Source organism: Pteropus medius, unplaced genomic scaffold, assembly GCF_902729225.1.
Source record: "Pteropus medius unplaced genomic scaffold, Ma_sr-lr_union100, whole genome shotgun sequence".
Lineage (NCBI taxonomy): Eukaryota > Metazoa > Chordata > Mammalia > Chiroptera > Pteropodidae > Pteropus > Pteropus medius.
The window spans coordinates 8,532,905-8,545,133 of NW_024340698.1; positions in this window are offsets into that span (position 1 = coordinate 8,532,905).

Genomic DNA, 12,229 nt, shown 5'->3' on the forward strand with positions numbered 1-12,229 from the left:
GGTTTTTTTTTTTTTGTAGTTGATTTCTAGTTTCATACTATTGTGATCAGAGAAGATGGTTGATATGATTTCAATTTCTTAAATTTATTGAGACTTGATTTGTGTCCTAACATGTGGTCTATTCTAGAAAATGTTCTATGTGGACTTGAGAAGAATGTATATTTTGCTGTTTTGGGGTAAAATGCTCTAAAAATATCTATTAAATCCATCTGGTCTAGTTTGTCTGTTTAGGCCCATTGTTTCCTTGTTGATTTTTTGCCTGGAAGATCTGTTCATTGATTTCAATGCGGTGTAAAATTCTCTTACTATGAGTGTTGCTATCGATCTCTTCTTTTATGTCAATCAATAATTGCTTTATGTATGTAGGTGCTCCTATGTTGGATGCAATGTGTTTATTAGGGTTATGTCCTCTTGATTTATCAATCTCTTTATCGTTATGTAATATCCTTCTTGTCTCCTATTATACCCTTGTTTTAAAGTCTATTTTATCTGATATAAGTATCGCTACCCCAGCTTTTTTTTTTTCATTTTCGTTGGCATGAAATACCTTTTTCCATCCCTTTACTGTCAGTCTATGAGTGTCATTTGATCTGAAGTTGGTCTCTTGTAGACAGTATATGCATGGGTCTTGTTTTCTTATCCATTCGGTTACCCTATGTCTTTTGATTGGAGCATTTAATCTGTTTACATTTAAAGTGATTACTGATAGTACATGGTTACTGCTATTTTATTATTCATATTTGTTATTTCTATTTTCTTTTTTACACTTTCTCTTTTCACAGAAGACCCTTTAAAATTGCTTTTAATACTGGCTTGTTGGTGATGAATTCCTTAAGCTTTTTCCTGACTGGGAAGCTCTTTACCTCACCTTCCATTTTAATCGAAAGCCTTGTTCAATAGAGTATTCATGGTTGTAGATTCTTGTTTTTCATAACTTTGAATATTTCTTGCCATTTCCTTCTGGCCTGGAAAGTTTCCATTAAATAAATCAGCAGACATTCTTCTTGGGGTACCCTTGTAAGTAACTAGCTTCCTTTCTCTTGCTGCTTTTAAGATTCTCTCTTTGTCTTTGACCTTTGTCTTTTTTAATTATGATGTGACATGGTGTAAGCCAGTTTGTATTCATCTTGTATGGTACTCTCTGTGCTTCCTAGATTTGTATGATCTGGATGTGTTTACACTTCATATTGTCCTAGAGATCCCTTAAACTGTCCTCATTTTTTTAGAATTCTTTTTTCTTTTTTTTTGGGGGGGTGGTTCTGATTTTGTGTATTCTGCTACCTTGTCTTCCAATTTGATTTGATCTTTTGCTTCATCCAATCTACTGTTCAATCCTTCTAGGGTATTTTTCATTTTAGTTATTGTATTCCTCATTTCTGACTGATTCTTTTTTATGGTTTTTATGTCCTTTTTTGTGCTTACTATCTCTCTGTTGAGGTTCTCATTGTATTCATCCATTCTCCCCATAAGTTCATTGAGCATCCTTATAACCATTATTTTGAAGTCTGTCTCTGGTAGGTTGCTTGCCTCCATTTCATTTAGTTTTTTTTTTTTCCTGAGTTTTCTCCTGTTGTTTCATTTGTGGCATGTTTATTTGTTGTCTCATTTTATTAGCCTCTCAGTGTTTGTTTCTATGTGTCAGGAATATTTGTTTTATCTCTCAGCATTGGCCAGATGGCCTAATGTGGAAGGTGTCCTCTGTGGCCCAGTGGTGCACTCTCCCTGATCCCCTATGCTGGGGCCTCTGGACGTGATCTTTGTGTGAGACGTGTGTATGATCTTCTTTTGTCGCCAAGACTTTATTGTTGTTTATACATCAGTGGATGGGATTAATGCTCAGGCTGACTAATTGTGGGAATTGGCTGCACCCACAGGGTAAGAGTTGCTGTGTGGGGGCTGACCCCACTGAGTGGAATTTGCCCTAGCAGTCTTGTGTACTTGTTGCAACCACCCTTTGTGTGTACCACTAATGGGACTAGTCAGGAATTGCTCTGTTGTAGTCTGGTGCCAGTCTCTCAATACATTGGTTTTGTGGCCCCTTGGGAAGTTCTTCCCCATTGGCCAAGGTCAGCTGCTGCTTTTGATTGCTCAGGGCTACCCGGCGGGAACCAGAAAGCAATCCACAGATGGTTGTCGCCTATGCTGGATCGAGTTCAGACTTCTTTTATGTCAAGGGAAGGGGAAATGGGAGAGGCAAAAGGTGATTGATGACCTAAACAGGGGTCCAAGGAAGATTTTGTATGAGGTTCCTGCAAATCTTTGATAAACAATCATTATTTTTGTATATACTTCCCTTGTCTCCCTGGGAGAGGCATCTTCTGGTAAGGAGCTGTTTTTGTAAAACTCAAGCCCAAAGCAGAGTTCCTCTAATGATTAGCATGATTACATGCAAGACTAGGCAGAAGCTATTAGCCTGAAGTCCGTGGGAATAAAGCTGGCTTGAACAAGATGGAATCAGATAGGCTGGGCATTTCACTCTCTTACAATTACCATCTTTTTCTTGTTCATTCCACAATCTTTTAGTTTCAGGTGTACAACATAGTGATTAGACATTTATATAACTTACAAAGTGATCATCTCCATAAATAGTACTCATCTGATACTATACGTAGTTATTACAATAATATTGACTATGTTCCCTATGCTGTACTTTACATCCCCATGACTATTTTTTAACTACCAATTTGTACTTCTCAATTGTTCACCTTTTGCCCCCATCCTCCCAACCCCCCTCCTATCTGACAACCCTCAAAATGTTCTCTGTATCTATGACTTTGTTTCTATTTTGTTTGTTTATTTTATTCTTTAGATTCCACATATAAGTGAAATCATATGGCATTAATCCTTCTCTGTTTGACTTACTCTACTCAGCACAATACCCTCTAGGTCCATCTGTATTGTTGCAGATAGCAAGATTTCATTCTTTTCTGTGGCTGAGTAATATTCCATTGTATATATGTGCCACCTCTTCTTAACCATTTATCCATTGATGGACACCCAGGTAGCCTCCATATTTTGGCTATTGTAAATAATGCTGCAATGAACATGTCCCTTCAAAGTAGTGTTTTAGGTTTCTTCCGATAAATACTCAGAGGTGGGATTACTGAGTTCTTTGTCTCTTGTTATAGCCTTTGTTTTAAAGTCTATTTTGTCTGATATAAGTATTGCTACCACAGATTTTTTGTTTCTATTTTCATGAAATATCATTTTTTATTATTTTAATTTCAGTCTGTGTGTGTCTTTCTATCTGAAGTGAATATCTTGTAGGCAGTATAAGTAAAGGTCTTGTTTTCTTACCCATTCAGCCACCTATGTCCTTTGATTAGAGCATTTAATCCATTTATATCAAAAGCAACTGTTGATATATAGTTATTGCCATTTTATTATTCATATTTTTTTCCTTTTTTCTTTTTTTTTCCTTTTTCTTAAAGAAGTCCCTCCAACATTTCCTCTATTATTGGTTTGGTGGTGATGAACTTATTTTGCTTTTACTTGTCTGGGAATCTCTTTATCTGTCCTTTGATTCTAAATTATAGTTTTGCTGGGTAAAGTAATCTTGGTTGTGAGTCCTTGCTTTTCATCATTTTGAATATTTCATGCCAAACCCTTCTGTCTTGCAAAGTTTCTGTTGAGAAACACACCGTCTTATGGGAGCTCCTTTGTAGGTAAGTAGACGCTTTACTCTTGCTGCTTTTAAAATTCTCTTTGGCTTTAACCTTTGGCATTTTAATTATGTTATGTCTTGGTGTGGGCCTCTTTGGGTTCATCTTGTTTGGGACACTCTGCACTTCCTGGGCTTGTATGTCTATTTCATTCTCCAGGTTAGGGAAGTTTTATGTCATTATTTCTTGAAATAGGTTTTCAATTCTTTGCTCTCTTCTCCTTCTGGTACCCCTATGATATGAATGTTGGTATGCTTGATGTTGTCATACAGGCCCCTTAAATTATCTTTATTTTTTCAGAATCTATTCTTGCTGTTCCGATTGAGAGTTTTTTGCTACCTTATCTTCTAAATTGCTGATTCTACCCTCTACTCCATCTAATCTACTGTTGATTCCGTTAAATATATTCTTCATTTTAGTTATTGTATTCTTCATTTCTGACTGGTTCTTTTTTATGTTTCTTATTTTTGTTTTTGTTTCCTATCTCTTCGTTGCAGTTCTCATGAGATCATTGAGCATCCTTGTAACCAGTATTTTGAAGTCTGCATCTGGTAGATTGCTTGTCTCCATTTTGTGTAGTTCTTTTTCTGGCACTTTGTTCTGTTTTTTTTTTTTTTTTTTCATTTGTGACATGTTTCTTTGCTTCCCCATTTTGGCTGCCTCACTGTGACTGTTTCTATTTATTAGGTAGAGCTGCTTTGTTTCCTGGTCTTAGTAGAACAGTCTTAAGTAATAGGTGTCCTGTGGCACCCAGTGGTGCAGATTTTCTGGTCCCCTGAGCCAGATACTGCAGGTAGGTCCATTGTGTGTATTGTGTTTTCCCTCCTATTGTGTTTGAGCCTTGGTTTTTGTTTGCATGTTGAAAAGAGGGATTGACCTTCAGGTTGATTGATTGTGAGGACTGGTTGTGAGTACAGTGGAGGAGCTATTGTGCAGAGGTGGACCCTACAGAGTAAGATTCGCTTTAGCAGGTCTCTGGTGCCTGCTCAGAATGTCCTTTGGGTGTGTTGTCTGTGGAGGTGGACTGGTGATACTCTGATACTTTCAAAGATGGCTATGGGGCATGTCAGCCCTGGGGCACCATGAAAGGGGCTTTGACTTAGGCCAAGTTCATCTGCTGCCTGTGCCCTGCCTGGGGCCACCTGGTATGAACCACAAAGCAATCACAGATGTCTTCCACTTGTGCTGGGCTTAGAGGTGCCTGGGAGAGACTAAGCTACAAACCAAGGCCAGTTGCTTCTAGTGACTGGCTCGAAGCTGCTTAGCAAGAGGTATGGGCATGCTGAGTACAATTGCTGTTTGTTTGGGGTTTGTGAACCTTTGAGAGATTTTAGGAAAGTCCACAGAATGAGCCAAGACATGCCATTTGTATGGGAAAGCCACTGGAAGCAGCTTGAGTGGGTATGCAAGTTGGGTGGGGCAGAGTCTCAGAGAATCACCAGGGCAAAGTGAACAGTGTCAGCCAGGTTGATGGAGACTCAGATATGGTGGCTGCCTATGTCTGCACACTGGGAAGGGAGAGGACTCAACAAAGGAGCAATGGCTTCTGCCAGCACTTCTGTTGGATGAAAGCTGCCCCTCCAACTCTCGCTCTGAAGCCAGTCAATTCGGATCTTCCCTATATGTCCCTGATGCCTTTTGATCTGCTGCCCCAGTGCTGAAGCTTAGAGCAAGTGAGTCTGTCAGCAAGTAAGTTCATGCACGGGCCCCTTAAGAAGAATGCCTGGGACTCCAGCAGCCCTTTGTCTCACTCAGCCACAATCTCTCCTGGTTTTCATGGCAGAAGTTGTGAGCACTTCTCTTCCCAGCCTGGAACCCTGGGCTGGGGAGACTGGTGTGACCCTGGGACCCCTCGCTCATTAGGAGGACCTCTGCAGCTGAGACATCCTCCTGGTTTTTAACCGCCACATGTGGGTATGGGGACCAGCCTGTTCTTTGTGTCCTCTCATCCTACTAGTCTCCACATGGCTTCATCTGTATATCCTTAGTTACTGGACTTCTGTTCAGCTAGATTTCAGGTGATTCTCAATGATGGTTGTTCTGTAAGTTATATCTAATTTTGATGTAATCATGAGATGATGCAAGCACAGCATTTTTTACTCCACCATTTTGACTGGAAAAGAGTTCATTCTTCAATCTTGAGGGAAATAGGGAAATCAGGTCCAGGTTCAATTAAGAGAGAGGATAAGCATTAAGATGGAGTTAGATTTGTCTGCCCATTATGCCCCTCTCATCTGACTCTTACTATCTTACATGCCCACCTCTTCTGTGATGGTCCTTGAGGAAGGTTAACACTTTTAAACAAGTGAACAACAGAGAGAAGGAGAAAGGATGGAGTAGGGTAAAAGCTGATGGATACTACCCTGATGAGCCAAATCAGTGTTGGATATAAGCAGAGTACTCTCTCCCAGGTAGATGACCTTTATCTCTTCCACTTCTCTGCCCTCTTCATGTTGTTCTTATCCAGGGAGAAGACTCATCTAGTCTTCACACTCCTTCAGGATATAGCAGCTTGGGTTCAAGATCCAAGGCAGTAAGACATTTTGTTAAGATTTAAAATAGGGACCATTTTCAGATAGGCTCATCCTTTCACATATATTTCATTTAAACCTTGCTGCTAACTGATGTTTATTGTCCCCATTTTGTCATTGATAAAACCAAGACTCAGGAAAGCTGTGACTTTAGATCATAAAGGCAAGGTCAAAGGATTAAAGTGTTTTAAAAAGTTCTTTTGGACAAATTTTAAGATAAATTCAGCTTTGGGTAGAGTCAAATTGGTGCTATTAAAATTATAAATCTCATAGAAACAAGAAGCAAGAAATAACTTTTAAGTCAATGTGATAGTCCATATGTAACGAAATACTATGGATCCTATTTAAAGGTAATGTATTTGTTATATTGCTAAGAGTTTATATAAGACATAAGTATTTTCATTGTAACTATTTTTCTTTGGAAAGGCAATGTCTTAAATCAGAATTTGGCAGCCTTTGGCTGTCAGGCAGAATCCAGCTCAGTTTACAGTGCCAAACAAACAAACAAACAAAAAAACAAAACTGTAGTTAGATTTAGCTGTATCCTGAATCCATTGCACAGCTCAGCTGCACCCTTTCTCTACCTAGATTTATCATTTACATGGAGGACCAGATGTGCAGCTGATCCCAGACACATCCTTTGTCAGCACAGACCTACTACTGTGCTTATGGGCATTAGTCTCTATGGCACAGGTTACCCCATTCCCAAACTCAATGGTCTTGCTATTATAATTTATGAGTTTTCTCCCATAGACCATGAGCTCCTTGAAGGTAGGGCTTTGCTTAAGTCACTTCTTCAACCTCAGGGCTTATTTCTAGGGCATTATAGGTTGATAACTACTTTATGAAATTATAGTCACAGAATCAGTATGGCAAGTAGGTGTTCACTCTTTAGAAAATCCTAACCCTGCCATTTCCTACTGGTCTTTTCTATTTCTAGCAGTTAAGTAACATGGGAAATGTGTTTTCTCCTCCGCATCTTTCTTTATCCACGGCAGCACTAAGTTTGTTGGGCTTTCTTTTTGTTGTTGTTGTTGTTGCTGTTTATTTTGCTTTCTGTTTTTGTCTATAATAGAAGTTGTTCTTTCTAAACTCACTTCCAAGAGAAATGTATATCACGGAGAGGTGGTCCATGCAGCCAGAATATAAATATGGATTGGAGGGCTTTGAATCTGAGATTAAATTTTCTAAGACTCTAAGGAGAATAATACATTCAGTAAAGGGTATTTACTGCCCATGACTTGATATGCTTTCCAGTAAATTCCAAATCTGACTCAGATCCAACCTCATTCTTAGACAAGTACAAAAATGTTGACATTTGATCCCAAAAGCCTCTCAAGTATTTCTCCTTTAATGAGGCAATAATTCCAATTTTCCTTGCAAAACCTCAGATGATACCCCACGTATACCCCTGCAGTCATACCCTCCATCTTTCCTTTCATCTTTGTCCCCATTCCCTCATTGTATCTATTAAGTAACACGTATCCCATGTAACCAAACCCTTATCCTGCCCCTCACTTTTTTTCAATATGAATCTATATGAAAGTAATGAGAGACTTCCAGATGCCCCAGAAAGACCCCTAGAAATTGGCTTCTGAGGCTCTAGATACTTTTGCTCATGATGTAGGCTCCAGGGAATGCCCCAGACTCAGTAGTTTGAAACTCCTTCCAGCTACCATAAGCTTTAAAGTTGTGGGTGTGGGTGTGAGGAAGGGAAGATTTAAGATGATGCTGAACTTTCTTGGAGCTTGAAATAGACAAGTGTTAAATATACAGCTGAGAAATATAAAGATACCTGATGGTTCTGACCCTTCGATGAATCCCAGTTTGGGGGTTTATTGTTCCTCTGTTTAAGAGGGAGCCCCAGGAAACCCTGACACTAGTGAACACAGTTTTCTCTGGTGTCCTATGGTTCCTCTTTTGGGCATTTCTATGGCTATCTTTAGAAAAGTCCCCAGCTAAAGACAATATGCCATACCTCAAGATATCTTTACAAATGTTTTTGGTCCTTTGTTCAGGTCCCAAAATATTCAGAAGTAAATGGGAGGGGTGGACATTTAAATGGCAAATGCAAATTTTTTATTACAATGCTAAGTTGCAAGCTGAGTCTACAGCAGGTGCTTGAGTCTCTCTGACTGCTATGGCATGAAAATTGAAGCCCTTGCTCTCTAACCCAAGAGAAGTCTGAACTATAGGCCTTTTGAAGTTCAGCTAGCTAAAAATAATAGTTGCAATGACCTAAGGAATGAAAATCTGGCCCAGAAAACAGTGACTTCCCTTTGACAGTAAATAGTTGCGTGGTGAGGAGGATAACTATTCTAGACAAAAAAAAAAAAAGACAAGAACATCAGTTTATTTAATTCCATTTACTTGAGCTTCTACGTATGTGCTAAGTACTATATTATGAACTGAGTTCATAAGAGGAATGTGATATGGTCTTATCCTCTAGTGGAGCTTACATTCTAGCTCAGGAGATACCTTTGCGAGCAACAATTATGAGGCAATGTGATGTAACATCTGCATGTACCAGATGCCAAGGAGCACAGGGAAGGGAAAAAATTTGTTTTTCTCTGTAGGGGTCAAGGGAGGGTCAAAGGAACTTGCCTTGTGAGTTGATTCTTGGAAACTAAGGAAGAATTTGCAGTCAGGGCATTTCAGATAAGCTTTGGGGGAGGAGAGTGAGAAGAGACGTGGAGCCCTGGGTATTCCTGGAAGGACTGGGAGATCTGGAGTTAGCAAAGATAGCAAAAAAGGCAGGTTGGAAAAAGAGTGGAAAAGAGGGATGGGAGATGAGGCTGGAGAGTAGCACAGGCTGAATTGTGACAGTATTGCATGCAATAATGAGAATTGGAGGTTTTTCCTGGTAGCGAGGGGCGTCCACTGGCAGGCTGCAGTAAGAGAATGGCAGGAACAGATATGTGTTTTAGAAAACTACCAAAGTGGAGGATAAATTGGAGAGGATTTACCTGAGGCAGGGAGACCAGTACAATCATATAAATGAGACAGAGTGAGACCCTTAATAGGGCAAAATCAGGGAGAATGAAGTGATAGTGATAAAGTGACCGAAAATATGGACTCAAGTCACAAATCTGATCATATCACATAATTCAGCTTAAATCTATCTATCTCTTGAATCCCCAGGATCCACTGCATAAAACAGGGGCTTTCAGATTCTAACTTGGTCTACCTCTCCAATCTATTTTTCTATGTCTCCTTTCGTAACCTAAGCTCTAGTCCCAATGACCCTGAACTTTGCAGGAACTATTTCCACCTTGTACAATACTCTCCCCAACATCGTCCCTCAAAAAGTTCTTACTTATTCTTCGAGACATAACGCCTTGTCTCTGGATCCATTATATATCTGTCTTTCTGTCTCTGTCTCTCTCTCTCTTCTCTCTCTCTCTCCCTATCTCTAGCTTGGATAGTTGGACAGCAACCAGTGAATCCTTATCACATTATTTCAAAGTTATCTATTTACATGGTTGTCGCCCCCAAAAGGCAATCAGCTTCTCTTAGGAGAGAAATGGATTCTTTTGCATCAAACACAAGATTAGATGCGCAGAGGGGTTTGATAAATGCTGAGTGATGAAGTGAATTTTGACAGTTGAACTGACAAGACTACATGTGATTATTGGTTATGATGAGGAGGGAGGAATAAAAACTAAGTAGTTTCTAGTTTGAGTAAACAGACAATCCTAAATAATCTAGTGTCCATATAGATTCCCCTGCTTCCACTCCTCACCCACTCTAATCCTTCCTTCACAAAACAGACAGAGTGATCTTTTACAAATGTAAATTTAATTCTGATTCTCCCCCAGCCTAAAGCTCCCCAGTGGCTCCTAATCACTATCCGATTTAGTCCAAACTTCTTAGCATGACCTGGCCCTTGCTTACTTGTCCATTCTTGTTTCCTACCTCTCCTGTCCTCACACCTTTCTCTTTAATATCGCATGGCTTTGTAGTTTTTTGCATATGCCCTTATGCCTTTGCTCATTCTCTTTCTTCCATTTCAAAGTCCTTTCTTCTTTTTCTCTGCCTATTTCCTACTCATGCATTGAACTTGCTTTTTTGGCTCCCTTATTTTTAGAAGGTAAGTTCTGAAAGGGAAAGGATTATGTCTCATTTTCTAGTTACCTCAGTACCTATCACAAAGCAGGTGTTCAATAAAGATTTTTTTTAATGGAACTCAACTTGTTGGATAATGGTACTATTACTAGAACTGTCATACAGCAGGAGGAGGTGGTTGGAGTAGTTGAGAATGTGGTGGGGGGTGTGATTTCAGCCTGGGACATATGGAATTGCACGTGCCTAAGGACACACAGGTGGGGAAGTACAGTGGGCAATTTCCATGATGAGCTCCAAGGACAAGCCTCTATCTGTGCCCTTTCATGGAGTGATACTCAAAGCAGATCTAATCACTATTTATATTTAAGCAAGATGATGTCAGCCTCCAACTTACATCAATACCAAATTCACACCCAATGCAGAAAAGTCAGCCAAGTCAAATTTCTAGTCTTCTCTGCCTCTGGCTCTGTGCCTGAAGATGGGGATTGTAATAGGAGGATGAAGACTTGTTTTCCTCCATCAGCCTTACATGGGGATTTAGCCAAAGTTGAGCAAAGTAAATGTCAGGCTTTTTGATCTTTGAAACCCTTGCAAACTATATGGGTAAATTCCTGACTCTCCCCCAAATCAAGAAGTTTCTTAGTCTCTTACCAAAAGAATGGATATTTCCCCAACTCTTATGTGGGTGTGCATATTAGCACCTAGATTAAGGGCTTCAGCTTCCTGTGAAGGTTTCCATGGAGGCATTAGAAACAAATATATCCATTGCTTTTGGTAAAGAATTTAGGTTCCGATATATGTATTTGCTATTAGAAAATAATACATAGCAGTGTTATCAAATCAAATGTAGAGCTTACTCACGCTGTAGAGAAAAGTCATTCTATAGAACTCATCTGTACTATGTAGCAGAAGATGTCACCCTATTGTGTATTGTTCTCCAAATATGCTTCATTAGGAAACCCAATGACTTACATTGTAGAACTATACCATAGACAAAGCAGCTACTTCTAAAAGGCCTTCTTTGACTCACAGAACAGGACTTCTCTATACCTGCAGTTCTACACTTAGCCATCTCAGTACCTTCCTCCATACCGAAACATCAGATCACAACACCACTAGGATCATGTACAACCTTCACCACAGTGGGTCTGTTTCTGTCATTTTATCAAGAGCCCAAAAATTGGTACATGGAAGAAAAGGCCATTTTTCTTTTCCCCAAATCTTATGTGCTTCTGGGTATCCTAAAATAGGTAAATCAGATATAATTTTTTTAATTATGATTTTGTCATAATCTGAAGGCTTGTTAGTCATTTCGTAATCTATCTCCTTGATGATCTATTAAAGTTAAATCACATGACCTCAGGGTCTAACAAATCAATGTACTTCTGGAAAACAACTTCTTGTTTATTGTTATTTTCATTTTTTTTTGAAAAAAGAGAAATGGGAAGCTCAAGCCTTAGCTTCAGCATTCATAAATATACTGCAAAGTTATAAAACTTAAATCAGTATAATACAACCGTTAAAATAAATAGACAGATTAATGAAGCACAAGGATCATCGTAAAAAAGATCTCTTGTTCCTATAACTTAATATATTATAAGAAGGTATTAAAATATGTGAGGAATTGAAAAATTATACAACGAATGGTGCTGGATAATTGGTTAACAATTTTGGTTGTCAGTCACTTAGAGCTTCATCTTGCAACATATATCAATGTAAAATCCAGAAGGATGTAAAACAGAAATATGAAAAACTAAACCAAAAACTATAGAAAAAAAGAAGACTATTCATCAGCTCCCCTTAGAAGAAAAAACTTAAAGTTTAAAAGCAATGGAGGAAATAATAAAAGATGAGTTTGAGATTTAACCAGATTTTTAAAACTTGGAAAATAATTGTAAGGAATATGATAAACAAGGGGTTAATAGCATTAGAATATTTTTTAAAAAACTCATATAGAGAGGAAAAACTTAA